This window comes from Panthera tigris, chromosome A2 (genome assembly GCF_018350195.1).
Source record: "Panthera tigris isolate Pti1 chromosome A2, P.tigris_Pti1_mat1.1, whole genome shotgun sequence".
Taxonomy (NCBI): domain Eukaryota; kingdom Metazoa; phylum Chordata; class Mammalia; order Carnivora; family Felidae; genus Panthera; species Panthera tigris.
In genome coordinates this window covers 104,948,379-104,967,235 of record NC_056661.1, presented here as the reverse complement: position 1 = coordinate 104,967,235, position 18,857 = coordinate 104,948,379, and positions in this window count along the sequence as shown.

Below are 18,857 nucleotides of genomic sequence, written 5' to 3'. Positions count from 1 at the left end.
CCCCCCCTCGTGCCTTCTCTCTCTCTCTCTCTCTCTCTCTCTCTCTCAAAAATAAACATTTAAAAAAAACGGCATTATTTCTTTGAATCCCACAAGCCAAGCTATTAAATTATTTTCTGATCATACTTTCATCTAAAATGTACCCTTAGTGATTGGAAATGATACATTCACATGCAATTAACCTAAATCTTCCTGAGAAGTATTATCAATTTTGCTGTTTGGGGAGACTCATCTGGGGATCTCACCGTTACCTATAAACAAAGACTATGAGGAAAAACTCACCCTTCATTTTTATATCGTTTCTTGTTGTCATACTGATATGTTACTGGTATTGTGTGTGCTCTGTAAGGGGACACACAGCTGCATAGGACCACACTGTGGTCGTGCATGAGGGCTGGGAACATAGAGCAAGTAGGCTGAAGCATCTAGTGGGAATAATGAGGTTCTTGAGAATAAAGGATAAAGTGAAGAGACAGTGGGTCAGTTGTGGAATATTCCTGGCAAAGTGAAGCTTGAGTTTTGAAACTGAAGATCCGTCTATTTATTTGTAAACAATGATCACAGTTAGTCCAGGCCAGAAGTTAGCATGAGGAATGTGACAGGAAAGATGCTAGTTCAATACACATTAGAAAGGGTATGTGAATAAACCAGCGAAATTGGGTGACAGAAAATCTATGTATAGATTCGACTTTCAAATACATATAGGAAGGGAAGCAATCATCATTAAGAAAAATCTTTTCATAGAAGGCAAATCCCCTGACCACCAGGCTTGAGTAAGTGAGAAGAGACATGCCTTGAAGGATTGTAGAATACAAGAAAAAAGTTTACAAAACTACAAGTAACTTTATCAGAGAGAGTACAATAAGAAAACACAGGCATACCAAGACCAATTTTCTGGCACATGGATACATAGGTGTGAATATGGGTGTAATACGAATCTGGGGGTTGAGCTTCAGGAAACAAACAAACAAAAAAATCCTACTGAGTCATAAATCGAGGAACAGTCCAAACAACAAGAGTAAAGGTGAAATACGGATACTCAGGTTAAAATGCTTTCAAAATAATTCCTGGTCATGTTAAGATTACTACTGGAGACAATAAGGAGTGTGTAGAAATTTGGGAATAAGTATCTCCTGATGTAGGGACAAGGAGGCAGAATCTGAGCTCCAAGAAAAGACAAGGTATGATTTAGTAAGCACTAGAGCGGGTCTTGATAATCAGTTAGATCTGCAGTGTTTCTCATAAAATAAAAAGTTCATTTATCCACTATGCACTTTGTTCTGTGACTGATCAAGACTTCCAACAGACCAGGTGTCGAGGCAGAGGAAATTCAACCAACAATAGAACATTATCAGTGCTTTGTTAGGAGTGTATGTAGGAGGGCACCTAACTGCAGGAGAGAATGTTTCTCTCAGGAGGGAATGTTGGAGCTACTGGTAGGTAGGTCTTACCCAAGGCAGGTAGATGGCACAGCTACAGTGAAAGTGCATTAAAGAAAAATTATGGTACTGTAATATTATATATTATCCTAACATGTATGTGGGATTTCTTATTGGTAAGAAGGATGTAACAGCTGCATACACATACATTGATCTTGAACCTTGAGAATATCCTACCTCCAAAACATGGAAAACACTATAAAGATGCAAACTATTCTTGTAAGGCTGCTTGATACCTAGATATAGATACAAATAGAATTCAAAAACTAAGTATGTTAATATGCCTTTCATTCTATTCCCCACAGAGACAGAGGGTGAAGGGGGAGGGAGGATCTAAGGGAACCCATTTCTGGCAATGTCCAAGAAGAAGGCATAAAGGTCTTGGAACTACCCAGATGTCAACTATTTCTGACTACTAAAGACTTGCAATACATCTGCACTTAGGGTTTATGATGCTTATTCCAAGTACCATTTTCTTTACAAGATCTGGGTTAATTGTTGCTTGGACCAGACCAACCTGACAAAGCAAACAAATCCAGATGAAGAAGTCAAAACAAGCTGTTGTTGATTTAACATTATGTCTGCCTTGACATTTTTATAGTGTTCAACCATTTGCCAAAAACTTTCTCCTACATTAATTCACTTACCCATACATCCCATCCTTTCAGGCAGGGAGGGAGAACGGGTTTTATTTCCATTGTAAAGGTGAAAACGACAAAATCCGTGTCAAGTTACTTGCCCAAGGTCAAACTGTAGTGAGGACTGGAACTCAGTTGTTTTTTCTAATTAAATCCTAGGGTTTTGTTTTTTGTTTTTTTGTTTTTTTCTATTATGACAAACATTCAATCTAAAGACTCCATCAGAAAAAAAAAGCCATGTACCTGCTTAAAATGCTGCGTTTCTTCATAAGCTCACTTAAATTTCTGCATTCCTTTTTTGGATAAGGAATTTGTTTTAAAATATTTCAAATGGTTAAAAATTGCCCTTTTTGGCAAGGGACACTTCATGTTTATACACAAACAATGATTACCACGTGTCATTCTAAATGTTAACTTTTAAAAGAGAAGAATGTTTTATTTACCTGGTGCTTAACCAACTCAATCCAATCCAAGCTACAGTACAGAGAAAGGGAGAGATTTGGATCTTGGCCAATCATTTGTACTGCATTATAAAAACTCAAGAGAACAATGTACCAAACACTGCATTTAAAGTTGTCTATCTTGAATCCCAAGTGTGTAAGAACTTATATACTAGTTAACATACTTATATAACCATATTTCTAAAATATTTAACTGCCCTGGGAAGCAGACACGGTGAAATAACAGCCTGGAAAACTTATCTGGATCTTTTGTAGCTCTCTGACATTCTCTCTTTTCCCGAGCAGATAAGGTCACTCTGACTTCTGGCATACCCATGCAAAGATAAAAGAGGACGCCCCAGTAGCTCTTCTGATGTCAAGGTTTGGGTGAATTGTACATGAGCAGATAAGTCTTGTTTTCGGATTGTTCTTAAAAGAACCCACAGGCCAGTAACTATCAGAGTTATGTGAAGATAGTTGAAGTCAGTTTCAGATAGGATGAACTGTACAGACTTGTCGAGCGCCTGCCTGAGTCTGCACGTGTCCTTCATTAAGTATATGGATCAGCCTGGAGGGGAGTCAGTTCTGCTTGTGCAATTTCGTGTTTATACCTTACTGTTTGACAAAGGGGTTGTTTGTTGTCTCACTCTGCCTGTTCACACAAGTGAAGCACAGATCTAATCTTCTTACACTCATGCACCCAGCAGAGTAAGAAATTCAAATTTCAGGATCCAAATGTAGAATGTGATTTCCCATCATGCGTTTTCATGTCACTCTAGGATGTCCTCTTATTTAACAAGAGTATAATGTTGATTATAAGTATGTGTATATTCGTAGAAACGATCAACACATTTAAAAAATTGAGGTGCATTCCCAGTCATATTTGTGTGATGTTTTTTAAAGTTTTCAAAATATTATGAAATATTATAATGTTAATTACGTACATTAAATAAACTTTAAAAATAAAGGTAGGAAAAGAAAAAAAAAACAAGCCCAGTGCTATCCCTGTATCCAATCATGCAGACATTTTATAACTTTACCTTCCAGACATCTCCTAGGCAGATCTTTTATTATTTTCACCCTCTTGTAGATATCTTTTTCATATCTCAGTCATTCCCCTCAATATTTTCCACATTCCATGAATTCATTTCCTCATGCCTCATTCTTTCATTTACTGCAGTGAATAATTTCTATTAGGCTCCCAATATAGGCCGGTACTCTGCTTGATGCTGGATACTTAACAAGGAAAAACACAGTTCCATCACACATAGCCAACAAGCTTGTGCAAGGTGAAGACTTACGCATTTGAACTTACCATACAGCTTGCTAAATGCCAAAATACGAAAACTAGTAGACATTCTAGGAATAGGCAGAATTCAAGTCTCTCTGGTAAGAGGAAAACAAGTCTGAAGAGCCAGAGACCAAAGAGGACATGTTTTTTGAAAAATAAATTCAACATGACTAGATTATACTAAGGTTCACTGTGGAGACTTCAGCCACAGAGGACTAGACAAGTAACTATGCCAAGTAATTCCTTGATTATTTTAGCCAACATTTATTGGACATCTATAACTTATACACCTGGAATGCATTCATCAACAAAGCACCAGCATGGTTCCCAACATTATAGACTTTTGGGGATCAGAAATGTGGTGAGTATGATCATAGGAGAGCAAAGTGGATGCTCAGGAGTGATCAGAGGATCACTGAAAAACTGGCAAATTTTAAGCCTTACATGGTAAATCAGATTTGGACAGGTAATTGGGAAGTAAGCAATGAGGAGTCAGACAAAGACATCCAAAGCCTTCCAAATCATGTTCAAGAGTGGAGTTTTCTTAAGAGTTTTAGGGTTTTAAGTAAAGGTATTCCATCTTCAAATTTTTATTTGGGCAAAATCTGTGAGGTAGAGATTGGGTGAGAGAAATAAGACTGTGAGCAGGGAAACAAATGATGAGGTGGTCACACTGGTGCCAGTCAAGAATGTGAGTACCATGAACCAGGGCTGTGCAATGGACTGGACAGATTGAAGAGGTATTTCGAAGACAGTATATGGATTCGGAGAGAGCACATAATTGACAACATAATGGACAGAGAAAGAAGAAAACTTACCAGTAATGCTAACTCTAATCAAAGACAATGGTTTGAGCCAATAGACTCCAGAAGAGCAAACAAAACTGAAATACTTGTTTGGGGAGGAAGAAGGGTAGTTTAATCTGGTGCATGTTATCATCAAGTTGTTTCAGATATTGCAGTAAAGCTATCCAGTGTTATACTATAATAACTAAAAATAGGTGTAATATGGGCAAAACTAATACCGAATTCTATTTCATTTCTGAAAAAGAGACCTGTCCTCCCTTTCTCCTCTGTCACAGAAAAGCAGATTATTGCCTAAGGTTACAAGTTTTGACTATTGTTCATTTTCTAAGAGCAGGGGATTCAAATACTTTGGAATGGGGTGTATCCAGTACTCTTAATGGGCTTAAAACACATGGATGGGAGGGATGTTCCCTGCAGTGGGCATCTGGACTGGAAAGAGAATTGAAGAACAGTCAAGAATGGTTTGAGGAACCCTAGCCACCCTTCCCCAGAGTCCTTAATCAACCCCAGCAGAAGCTAAAGAAAGCAGAGTCATGAATTGGTTTTCCCTGGCTTTGCCTGGTTTCCCAATTTTGTATATATCTGTGCAGTCCATGGACCTCTAAAAACTATATTGACCTTTTAGGCTTACATGTGTTACTGCCCATTAGGCAACAGTGACTTAGGTACCTCTATATGGGTCTGCAGCTCAAAGTCCATTTTGTTTTGATGTTTTTCCTAATTTTTGTTTCTAAAAATGTCAACAAAACATTCCAAGTCTTACTACCTTAACTACTGCAAAATACTAATTGTATCCAAAACCTGATTATATGAGAAAGTGATTTGTAAAATCTTGACAATGTTCTGTTTGGGAGTGTTTTTTACTTAAAACATTACTTAGGTTAAAAGATTCTTTTAAAATGCACCTTAAGCTTTAACAATAATTAACACTGCTATATTTATAGTCTTGATTCTATTTACATGATTTGGACAGAAGTATGGGTAGTTCAAAACTAAATGTAACAAATCAGTATAAAGTATGTCAATAACTATTTCCCTTTTTTAAAGAAAATATAGATGCACTTTGTGAATCAAATCTCCTCAACACAGAGATCAAGGAAATGTTTCCTTTATGATTATTTAAGTCAATTCAAAGACTAAAATTCTCTACAATGTAGTGAAGGCTTGTAATTCATCCTTTATTTCAAAATGTTTTATTCATCACACCCAAAAATGAAAATTTAATTTAAAAAAATCATATGAAATGTACATCTCCTTAAAAGAAAATTCATTTCTAGAATTATTTTTTTATCTATTTATTGAAAAGGTCAGATATAACTGAGAAAAAGGAATGTATTCTGGTTAGTAAAGATTATATTGTCTCTTTATCCTGTTGTCTTTTATTTTTATGCCACATGAATGTATTGTAAAATCATCACTTAATTGAGAGTTATATCAAACAATATATGAGAATCATTTTACATTACTATGAACCCGGACTCTGTTTCCTGGAAGAAACCACTATCAGAAATATAGGGGGTCCCACTATTTGGTCTTGTGCCCCCTTGTCTCTTTACACCCCCACCCCCATTTTTTTAACTAGCATTAGAAATTTAATATAGTCGTTCACCTCCTAAAAAATATACATAAGATGGCTGCCATCTTTTATACATCATTTTCATTTCTATTTCATAAAATAGTTTTTAGAATATATGAAAATATATATTAAAAAACAAGTACTCGTGTACCCACACCTTTGCTTAAGCAACGAAATAGTACCGAAATGCTTCAAAGCTTGTGGATACATTTCCACATGGCTGACTCTTTGAACTTCCTCATCGTAGGGCTAACTGCTGTTATGAAATTACGATTTATCATTCCCATGCATTTATCACAATTATGTAACATTAAAAAAAAACTCCATTCTTTTGCATGTTTTACTTACATGAATGGCCTATCACCTGTCTTCTTTTTTATCTTTTTAAATATTTCTTTTCAAAATTATGCTTGTGAGAGTCATTCATATTATTCTATATAGCTATGGTTCATTTATCTTCACTACCAAATGGTATTCCTTTGTGTGTACGCATACACATATATACCTACATCTAGGTTGGTTCCAATATTTACCACTGAAATAAATGGTGCCATAAAAGCTCCTATTCATCTTCTGACTTTTTGTGTCTATGTTTCTCTAGAGCCCGTAAGTGGAATAGGTTAGACCACTGAATGTATTTGTCTTCCACTTTGATGAATGAGGTCGAATTTTATTCAAAAGGTTAGCAGTTTAGCTTTCAACCTGAAGTGTATGAGAGTTCCCCTGGCTCCACCCACTCAAAAATCGTTGTGAGATTTTTTAAATTCCCCACTAATCTTCTATGTGAGAAGTAATGGTTGTAATATACATTTTTCTGATTATTTTGGTAAAATAGGATGTTTCAAAGTCAAATTTTCATATAAAAATCTGTAAGGGGCACTTAGCTAGTAATCTCTTTAAAAAATTTTTTTAACGTTTATTTATTTTTGAGACAGAAAGAGACAGAGCATGAATGGGGGAGGGTCAGAGAGAGGGAGACACAGAATCTGAAACAGGCTCCAGGCTCTGAGCTGTCAGCACAGAGCCCGACCCGGAGCTCGAACTCACGGACCGTGAGATCATGACCTGAGCCGAAGTCGGCCGCTTAACTGACTGAGCCACCCAGGCGCCCCTTTAATATCTTTTGCATAAAAGCAGAAGAGATGATACATTAAATAGGATTTAAAAATCCTGTTTTAAAAATATGTATGATTCCATTTTGCTTAAGAGAAAATTTAGATATATGGTGCCCGAGACTAAGAATTATATTTTATATGACCAATATCAGCCTTGGAGTTTGTTGCCTCCATTTCATGGATTAAGTGTTTGTGGTCCAAAATTTTACCAAAAATTTTTTAGAAACCTAAAATGTATTATTACTTACCTGCACACTTATGTTATATGGATTGAATTCTGGACAGAGTTAGCCAAAGGAAGAGAAATCTACGTGACGTTAAATTTTAGAAATCACTATTCACAGAGTTTTGACTTTTTTTATGTCTTTGAATCATTTAGATTAGTTTTGCAAGTCGTATCCTGACTTTTCTGTGTCTGGACATAACTTTGGTGGAGAAAGAAGGGAGTTTCATGACCTACATTTAAAGCTATTTTTTTCTCTTTCACAAAGAGAATAGCAAAATATTCATCCTGAAAATTAACATTTTTTTCATTTGTGTGCAGATACAGTGCCACTATTAATCCAAGCTCCTCAGGGTGTATGAGGCAACTTGATAGACTTAACCATGATTCTCAATACCGACACTCAGTTTCAAGTACACCAAATGGCTGCCTTAGCTTTTCACTCAGAGCTTGATGCTTTTTTTCCCCCCCTTAATTAAGAATTTCCCTCTGGTATTCTACATTCACATAATGAATAGCTACTTTACAATATTCTCCATATCTTTATATACTAAATACTGTACAATTGAATACATACATATATATATGTATTTGTCTTCAAATACATATATACATACACACACACACACACACACACATCTCCCTTTTCTATATTCTACCATTCATCAATACTCCCATATTCTATATATGAGGATTATTTGTTGAGAAAATTTGAAAGCAAGTAAACCTGCTACAAACTCAAACTTTGAGGAAAGCATTTTGACTGATTTTCCAAGCTAACTCCATGTGTAAGTATGTGTAACTTATGGTATTTTACATTTTACCTTTGTGTTAAATACACCTTCATTTAAAATTATGTGCACAAGCATTTTTATTTCCTTTATAATGTTCAGATCATGTAATTCCTGACACAAACAGGAACAATGTTTTTATTTGCAGCCCTATACCATTCACATGTGCAATTAGCCCCCTGGTCATTTTGCACAGCCGGTCTTCAAATTTAAGTTCTATTGATGGAGATAAACACGGTACCATAGTCTTACATACACAATAATTAAGAAAACAGATAAGAATGAATCATGTCTGTTTGAGAAAACTCTGGACAGAGTTTGTTTTGGGAAAAAAAAAATTAGAATATTATTTCATATTGTCCACTATGTGAAATATTTTTTTAAAAACCCTTCGTTTGTTGTCATATGTTTTAAAACTGTATTTGTTACAGAAACTAGCATGCCGTGTGCTTTTCATGAATTTTCATATATTATGTTCTAATTTTTTTTTTTTTTTGTAACTGAAGATTTTGTTTTTTGGTTTTTTGTTTGCCTTGGGGTTTTGTTTTGTTTTCCAATTAAAATCCAAAATGACAACTAGGAAATCATGCCTTGCTACCTAGTGTAATTTGGTTCATTTTGACAATACAGTAATATACATATCATTATCAAAATCATTTCATTTCATTATACATATTCCTATATATTAGACGTCTGTCACTTCTTCATGATATTAAACCAGGACAAACTGTTGGAATTAGTATAATGCAGACATAGATAAACCCATCTTTATTTCATTTCACTCTACAGATTGAACATGGCATATAGTCAAGCAAGTTATTACCCAGGAACTCTCAAACACACACATATGGAATCTTTCTGCAAAGGTTTTTGCTTCAGCCTGCCCCACCCCCACCCTACATTTTGTCTTTTGAATTCAATCCAGGACCATTGCCACTGAAGCCTTTTCTCTTATTTTATGATAGGCTTTTCTGTATTTGAGGTTTAGCAGTAATAAAAATAAGAGCTGCTAAGAATTTTTAGCTTTAAAATGCCTTTAAACACATGGAAATCAAGATGTACCAAATTTTAGTGACTTCATAAAAATGACACGGATGGAGTTCACTTTTCTTCTCTGTGCATCCAAGCCTTGTTCTATTGCCCTGTTACGTATGTTTCAACATAGCATGTCTGTCCAAATCCACCTCCATTCTCAAGTTAAATAAAAGCCTATTAAGTGAATATACTTAGAAATCTTTGTTTTCCTTCTTTTACTACAATCATATGTAGGTATAAGCAAATCAACTAATACTCTGATCAGCAACATTGGAATATTGATCTGTGCTCCATTTCCTCGCTGTATAGAACACATTACCTACTCAATTCATCATCAAAATTATGATCATCACCAACAGCATGAGAAAAAAAGCTGTGTGTTCCATTCCTAAGCCCCTCTGTAAAAACTACATAAAATGAAGAGTTATGATGTTGGCTTGGAGAACATGAACTAGGACACACTATCCATAAACATGTTTCTGTTCAGGAAATTTTTACGGAGGCTTTCAGGAAGTCTTCAATAAATTGAATCCATCATATCAACCTCTAATGTATTCATTTGACACTAGCAAGCAGCTGAGTCAAATTATTTTTCTGGGGTGAGTTATTAAAGTCTTTGATGCTGGACTGCAGCAGAGTCTTCTGAGGCAAATCCACCATCCTCCTGTCCGGAAGAATTTCTGTCAAAGGAACTACAAAGCGCTTTTTTTTTATTAGGAGTATTTAATCTATGTTCTACTACTTCCTCACTTTCCTTCCCAACAAAGCACGTAAAAAAAAGACTAAGACATCAAATAGGAATGGGATCAAACATTTCTGAAAGTGATTTGAAAATGTAGAGTTCCATATAAACATCAAGGATAAAAAAACTCGATGCCCATAATCATGTGGAAGATCAAAGAAAAATGATTGTTTCTTCATTCTTCAGCACCGACAACCTCCCTACTATGTACCGAATCATGAATGCACAATTGAGTCCATTTAAATCTTTTGCAAAGAACAAGTTTCTGAGATAAAGAATGGTATTTCGTTGCTATATTCCTCAATGATTTTCTTATAGTGTGTGCTTAGGCAGAGTTAGAAATTAACATGTATCAAAGAAACCACTACAAGAGCACAACTCAAAAATAACAAAGAAAATGAGGGATGGTTGTACCAAATTTTCTATCCAGAGGACCTGACCAAGGACATCAGACATGGAAAAACTCATGGAAACGAGTCCTTTGTTGTGTGGGGCCTCAAACCTTCCCTTGTCAGGGCCTATCTTCTCCACACCTAACACAGTGGTGACTTCATTAAAAAGAGCATTTGATAAATACTCATGTTCAAGTGAGAGAGAATCCATTATCTTGCGGATTTTCTTGTGGATTCAATTTTATCTACAGCCACTCCTAGAGGTTAGAGGTTGTTCAATGATCTAATCTTCAATTGAAAGTAACACAAATTTAGAATAGCTTTTGATCCATAAGCAGGTTTTGCTAGTTCTGAGACATATTTATAGTGTTATCAGAAGCTTCTAGGAGTCTATGAGATTGTACATTTACAGGAGTATCTTGTTTCAGGTAACCTTCCTAGATTTTGATAGATAATCCATTGCAGGCGATCAGTGACTCAGCTTTCTTGCCATTAGCAAGTTACTAGCATGGGAAAAATTTTTTAAAGTAGTGTAGAAATACTGAAAAGTTTGAGAAAGGAAGACACTACCTGGCAATTTTATTGGTAAAAATTTTTACCTACTTTAGAAATCTCATGTTCATTGGTTGTGTTTGCAATACTAAGAGGAGCGTGTTTTAGCTTTTTCTTAGCTCTGACATATTTCCTAGTCTTCATAGGACTAGGTTCATATGGTTCATAACTTACCTATGTCTTAAAGTCTTCCCTCACTAAATTCTCCCTCTTTTCTAGTGTTCTCTGGCTTCAGCTATGCAGTATTTGGTCTTCCTCTCTTAAGATGGCCCTTTTGAGAATGAATCCATAGTCATGAACTCTTTGTATGCCCTGAAGTGCAAGGCTACCTACCACAGAATATGCCAACATCTATGGTGAAAGCCTGACTTGCTTTTGTTTCCATTTCCCCTAGTAGGAGGCTTGGAAATTAACCTTTTTATCACCCTATACCTAGGCAGTTTGGATTTGATATACATTATTTCTGTGTAACTTATCTTTAAGGCTCCTGCAAAGATACATTTCCTGTGTCATTGTATGCTCATCTTTCAGAAAATGAATTAAGTTACTGATCTCTTTTGGAGGTGTGGTGGAAGGGGTGTTGGGAGAAACCAGGCCAAAATGTGGGGTGGAAAAAGGTCTGTTTTGCGGGGAGGAGGCAATGTGTCACGCAGGCAGAAGATATGTACAGTCAACATGACTCCTGTTGACCTTTCAAGTTCAGAAATACACTCTTAGCCAATGACTCATCAAGATTTATCAACTACTCTTTTGAGTAGAAAATTATTTTATTGAGGGCTAGTGGGATCAATCATATTTGAAATTTTTTTCAATGTTTATTCATTTTTGAGAGACACAGAGAGAGAAACAGAGCATGAGTTGGGGAGGGGCAGAGAGAGAGGGCAGCACAGAATCCAAAGCAGGCGCCAGGCTCTCAGCTGTTAGCACAGAACCCAACATGGGGCTCAAACTCACGAACCGTGAGATCATCACCTGAGCCGAAGTCGGATGCTTAACCGACTCAGACCCCCGGGTACCCCAGGATCAATCGTTTTTAAATATGACTACTATTATCAACTATGACAGTGGGAGAAGTAATTCTGTAGGGTGACACTGGAAAGAGGGCAGGCCCAGCCAGGTGAGTGACCCTTTGCAAAAAGAAGAGAGGTTGAAGACAGTTGGCCTAATTAGCAGTTTTCCTGTTGTTAGCGGTCACTTTTCCTTGCATCAGAAGGCTATGGTGAAAAGAACACCAGATACCTTTCAGGAAGGACAGAGAAACAATTCTACCACTAACAACTATAGCATCTAAGTTACAGAATAAGCCCATCACAAACAGGGTGCTTCCCATAGTCCAGGCACTAGCTCTTCACCTTCTGTGCCACTTATTCCTGTTCAATTTCCACCAAACATTAGGTTCAGCCCCCACCCCCCACCATTTTTGGAAAATTCTCTTTTAGTTGTGTGTCTGCAGTTGCTGTGCCAGTCTTAGAACTCAGACCCTAGGGAGAGGCACAGCTATCAAGCTCTGTTGAACCAAACTTGATATTGTACCTTACCACACACAAAAAGAAAATCAGTGTGCAAAAAAGCAAGAAATAAGTGCTGGTGAGAATGTGAAGAAAAAGGAACCCTTGTGCACGGTGGGTGGGGATGTCAATTGGTGCAGCTACTGTGGAAAACAGTATTTTTGAGTATTTTCTTCAGAAGATTAAAAAGAAAAGTGCCATATGATCCAGTAATTACACTACTGGGCATTTACCCAAAGAAAACAACAACACTGATTTGAAAAGATACATGCATCCCTGTATTTACTGCAGTATTTATAATAACCACGATATAGAAGCAACCTAAGTGTCCATCAACAGTTAAATGGATAGAGAAGACATCTGTGTGTGTGTGTGTGTGTGTGTGTGTGTGTGTGTGTACACACACAGAAACACACAACGAGGATAGAATATCAGGTAGCCATAAAAAAGGATGTGTTTGTGCCATTTACAACAACATGGATGGACAGGGTATTCTGCTAAATGAACTAAGTCAGACTCAAAGACAAATACTGTATCATTTCACTTTTATGTCTAATCTAAAAAAACAAAACAAAAAAAAAAAAAATGAAAAACTAAAAACAGAACCCGACCTACAAAAACATAACAAACTGATGGTTCCCAGAAGGAATTTGGGTGGAGGGATGGGGAAAATGGTTAAAGGAGTGGGAGATAGAGGCTTCCAGTTATGGCATAATTAAGTTATAGGAATAAAAGGTAATTTCATGGGGAATACAGTAAATGGTGACAGATGCTTTACTTGTGGTAAGCATAGCGTAACACAGAGATGTTAGTCACCATTCTGCTAAAATATATAAAATCAAAAAGAAGAAAATGGGTCAGAAATTGGCAAAGGGTCCAAGTAATTGGAACATTCTAGTCATTTCTAGTTTGGAACTTGAAGGAAGTTTTATCCCCTTTAATAGTAAAACTAAAAATGTGAGACTTTGGGATTTTAGCAAAACTAAAAACGTAACCTTCAGCTCATGGAGACACATACACATGCTTATTCATTTTTGAGAGAAACAGGGGCAAGAGATGGAGAGAGGGAGTCTGACATCACGTGGGCATCTAGGTGGTCCTTACTTCCAATGCTTCCTGAGACCAGCTCATCTTTCTTCTTATACTTGGTAATGTGAACCAGTAACTGCATGGTTTCCCTTGCTGTGAATCCAAGTCCTTTACTTACAAATGTACATGGAACATCTAATTTACTCCTCACAACCTTCAATGTATCAATGATGAAATGGCAACTTAGAAAGGGTCAATAATAAATAACTTCTGTCAAGGTCATGCAGGCAGCAAGTGGCAGGCTGAGCTCTTAACTCCCAAGTTTGTCCACCAGAACCCTTTACCATCCTAGGCTTTGTTCTTAAGGTCAGTTTTATTGTCCTCTTTTATTCTCAAGAGAATCAAATGAGCTCATGTGAGGAAACTCACTTAGACTACTGAAAAATGCCATAAGCAAAAGCATTTTCACACTGGTCCAAGCATGTGCTGCAGGTTGTCTTGAAATTCTTTATCTTCTACCTTAAATTAGGCTCGTTCAATTGTTAACTGATACGACCACTTACATCTTGCTTGTCTGTTTCATCTAAGGCTTAATTTCTTTATACTTGACAATGAAAACTTAACAGATGATAAATGATCGCAACATTAATTCAAATTTTAGAATAGATACAGTACAGCTTTAAGTCAGGGTCCATCAATTTCAAACCTCTGCCCTCAACATAAAAAGATGTGAGCAACAGAGAAGGCATTAGAATTAATACCTTAGAAATTAAATGACATCTCCCATAATTCTCAGCAAAGAAAAGGACTAGGGCCTCATTCCAGGAAGAATGTAAAAATGACTTGCATGCAATTGCCAGTAACATGAAAAGGTAAGAGATGGTATGTCCAACAAGAATGTAATCTATGAAAATAAAAATGCTATTTCATCCTAGTTATTGAGCTTGATACTACTCATACCAAACAGGTTAATTGTTCACAGCAGCTTTACAATTGTATTGCATTCCAGTTTTTGACGAAATCAGTTATTATGTATATTAAGAGCTTGACCCCTGTGCCTATTTAAATTATGGTGTGTGACCATTTGGTCATATTCCCTTGCTAAGAAACCACCAAGTATCTTTGTATCCATATCATTAAACAGATCAAATCAGAGCTAAAATTTATCAGAAGTTTTAGGACATTTTTATCGAAAGAAATTCTGATCATGAGCAGTGTCTAAGCAAAGCTTTGCTAATTTTATTGGGGTCAAGTTGGTGTCTGCTAAATATTGCCCTCAATTGTAACAGAGCATACCAGGCTTTGTGCACCGTCATGTCTCTTGTCTATAAATTCCAGGATGGTGCAATGAAATCTGCTTGTTCTTTCACAGCCAGGAACACGTTAAAGATGATCTCGGATACCATAATGTGGTTTCCAGAGGCAGGGGGGCGGGGGGGGGGGGGGGGGGGGGGGGCATTGAATGCCCTCAACTCTTCTGGAACAGTGGTAACATTTCAATACAGACAGCAGAGAATCTGGCCAAGACTGCATGCTCTTTGGTTTCATACAAAAAAATGCTGCCAGGCCGGACAGTGCTACCCGTGGCAGGAAAGTAGGTCAGTATTCTCTAATGAGAGTCTCCAATTAGAAGCAAACTTTGTGTATGCAAATTTCACTGCTCCTTTAGTTATCTGCACATTTTTTACAAGGGATTCCTAATGTGTGTGAGGTTGCCCACTTTATCAACTGCTGTTACTTGTTTTACAAATAAGTGTTTCAGATGTAAACTTTTGTTTTCCTTTCCTGTAATTTAGGTTACAGTCTCTGTTTTCACTTTGATACCTTTATTAATTAAAATCTGGGACTGTAGGAGGTAAGGCAAAACTCCTTTCCGTCTATGTCATCCCTAGCTGGTAAGTCTAGGATGTTACCCCCAGTAGGAAATCCCCAGGAAACACCAGCTAGTTGTAGACAGATGGCGTCCCTCTCCCACACTGCCCCCACCATACAAGGCAAGTTCTTCCTAACACAAAGGGAATTTTGCCGCCCTAAACATATAGATCAACTCAGGAAAAAATAGGAGCACCTGGGTGGCTCAGCTGGTTAAGCATCCAACTTTAATAAAAAATACAGAGTTCCTGGATTTCAGAGATGTGTCAACTTTTGATGAAACTACAATTCAGGCTTCTGTCAAAATCTCAATAAAATGCACATTCTGGAGAGATTAAGAGGCAAGCTATTCAATTGTTTCTCAGGATCAGTGGTGCTCAAATTGGATAAGCAAAACACACACACACACACACACACACACACAAACACACACACACACAAACACCCACACATACATACATACACACGTGCCCCTTCATATCATATTGAAAATGTGTGTTTCTGAGGTTCCAGAGATGCTCATTCAGTAGAACTAAAGTCCTTGTTTTCAGCAAGCATAACAAGCAACGGTAAGGATAACACTTTGAGCAGTATTACTAGTACCATTAAGCTTCATTCATTTACCAAAAACTATCAGAGAATTACATATGGACTAATTACAGTAACTGACCGCACAAGTGGCTTAACAGAAGGATCATTCACTTTTCTGAATTTTGTTAAAAATTACGTCAAGCGACAACACGATGAATCATTTTAACTTCTGCTAAACTTACATTGACAACAGTGCCCATTTTTGGTCTGAAGCTTATAGTTTATCTTAATATTTGTCTTGGCTACCTGAAAATACAAAGAGACCCTGTTCTGAATCATGGCCACTTTCACTGACCCTTTACACTGACTTTAATAATAATTTTGTCCTTAGTGTATCAAATCCTTTCCAGAGGCAATTAGGCTGACAATTGGTCGACAAAATGGCAAAGGCAAATGTCCTTTTGTGATACATGTCTTTGTGTTAGGGCTAGTCAGACATCTCAAGCAAGTTTTTTGGCCCACATTAAAAAAAAAATGTTCAAAAACCACAAATTCAAGTGGTATAAGCACAGTCAAGACAGATTCCCAAGGTACATCGTTATGTTTAACGTATTAATACACCATGATACATTAGCTTTGATAATGGCCACTATTATGTTCCTTTCAGCCCTAGCTGTATCACGTTTCACTCATTAAGTCAGACCATGCTTCTTCTACCTTTCCATGTAGGGTGGATTTTGTATTCGTATTTGTAATTCCCTCTATTGAAACCAAAGGGGCATAACAAGTTAGAACCTTTCACCTAGATTTTGTCAGCCTCATAACACTCCTAATGCCAAAACCTTTACCTATCACTGCCAGGTTCTTCCTTCTGGGGAGTAACTCCAATAAAATTCAAATTATTTTGCCTGGCATCCAAGGTCTTCTATGGTCTTGATACAACTTGTCTTTCAAAGTCAACTTAGCACTATGCCTCCCATTAACATTCTACTCCAGCCAAACTCATTTTCCACTTGATTCCCCATGTGCTTTCCCACTCCCAGGTAGAATGCCATTTAGCTGGTCTTTAAACACTTAAGTTATACCAGTCCTTAAAGTCATCAAAAACCCTTGCAAGAAACTGCCAATAAAAACAATTTCTTTTCCCTCTATAACTCTCAGAACACCTTTTATATTTTTTACCACATTATTTTTCCATTATCTTTATTAGGGAATAGGTCTTACTTCCCCTGCAAGACTGAAAGCAAGATCTAGTATCACCGTAAAATAAGCCCAGTACATTCTGTATCACAAGGCGGGCAGATACTCAACCATTTGTAGCGTGCATGAATTGAACAAACTGCCCCATTTTGAACCGACTATTCAACATTCATATTTGTCTCAGCAACGTGTGTACACCAGCGATGTGAACTGATAAACACGGTACAAACAAGGTAATCAGCTGAGCAGGGCGTATTTCTCACCTGCTAGAGCAGTGTTCACTGGGGTAAGCCCATGCATTCAGGATAAGTAGCACAGACACCAGTGTCTCTTGCCCCATCACACTCAGTTCACAGCCATCTCCCACAGGCCAACATCGGACTCTCCAACACCAAATCTTCTCAGATCTGTTAGGTTGGGACATTTTTAAGAAATGTATCCCATGTTGGACTTTTGCATCTAGTCCTAATTGGCAGCTCGGTTTATGTGGGATAAGCAGTAGGCTTTCATCTTATCAGGCACCTGAGTGTTAAAATTTCAGCTGCAAGGTTTAGGAAGCTTGCGTTAAGATTCATCACCTTAGCAATCCTGCTTGGGATAATGCTAGCCCATGCACTGGCATGATGGGAACACAGTGGTCTGGGTCTAGTGACTCACTACTACTATCGACAGGAAGCTATAACTGGTTTCAATGGTGTTTTTCAGAAGACAATTCTTTTCCTAAGAAACTAGCTTTCAGAAAGTCAGTCTCAGACAAGTTCATGGTTACCTTTCATACATTCGTAGTTCTATAACAAGCTGAATTTTGCTACATAAAATATATGTATTAAGGGACAGACCCAAGTATATACTATGCAAGCCACTCCCTGAGTGTGTGTGTGTGTGTGTGTGTGTGTGTGTGTGTGTATGTGTATCACTAGCTAGCACCAAAGAATCCATTCACTAAAGTAAAACTGATCAACAAGCTAAATTAGGAGAAAGCACAACCTGGGTTGAGGCTTTGGGTCCTAGCACTCCACCTCCAAGGACAGGGCATGGATCTTTCTCAAGCTTTTCCTTAGGGATCAACTGAAGAGGAGTATCTTCTATGTGTTCTCCCAAGACAGGGAAACAGTAACATTTATCTCCTATGAGACAAGGGGACTTGTAAGTCCAAGGGATTGTTTTATCATTGCTTTGAAGTCTAGAAAAGCATGATTCTGACTGTCATCAATTTTAATGGACTGAAGATCAAAGGAAGAGCCATGTGAGTCAACCACATTTCTAACTCCCGGCCCTGTAAAAGCAGAGGATGTATGTTATTAACCAAAGTGCTCTAGAAGGCAGTGGTGATCCGAAATGGTGTCCAAATTCCTATCCCTACCAAATCTCCTTCTCAAAAAGAATGAAAACAAGAAAGATAAAAGGAAGATTTACTCTGCCAGTTAATTGCTAGCAAGGACAGTCAGAGGCGTTACCTTCTCCTTGCCACCCAGAGTCGAGTTTAAAAATGAAAACTGACTAATTTATGTGGGTTTGGTGTGAGAGACAGGTGCCAGAAACTTAAGCCCAGAAGTACAGAAAAGGGCAGAGTTAGTATCCCGGTTCCCCAAGACCCAGACTGCTCACCATGATGGAGCAGAGGACCCCACATGGGACAGGAAGGAGAGCAGGGCTTGAAAATAATTCTTCTCGAAA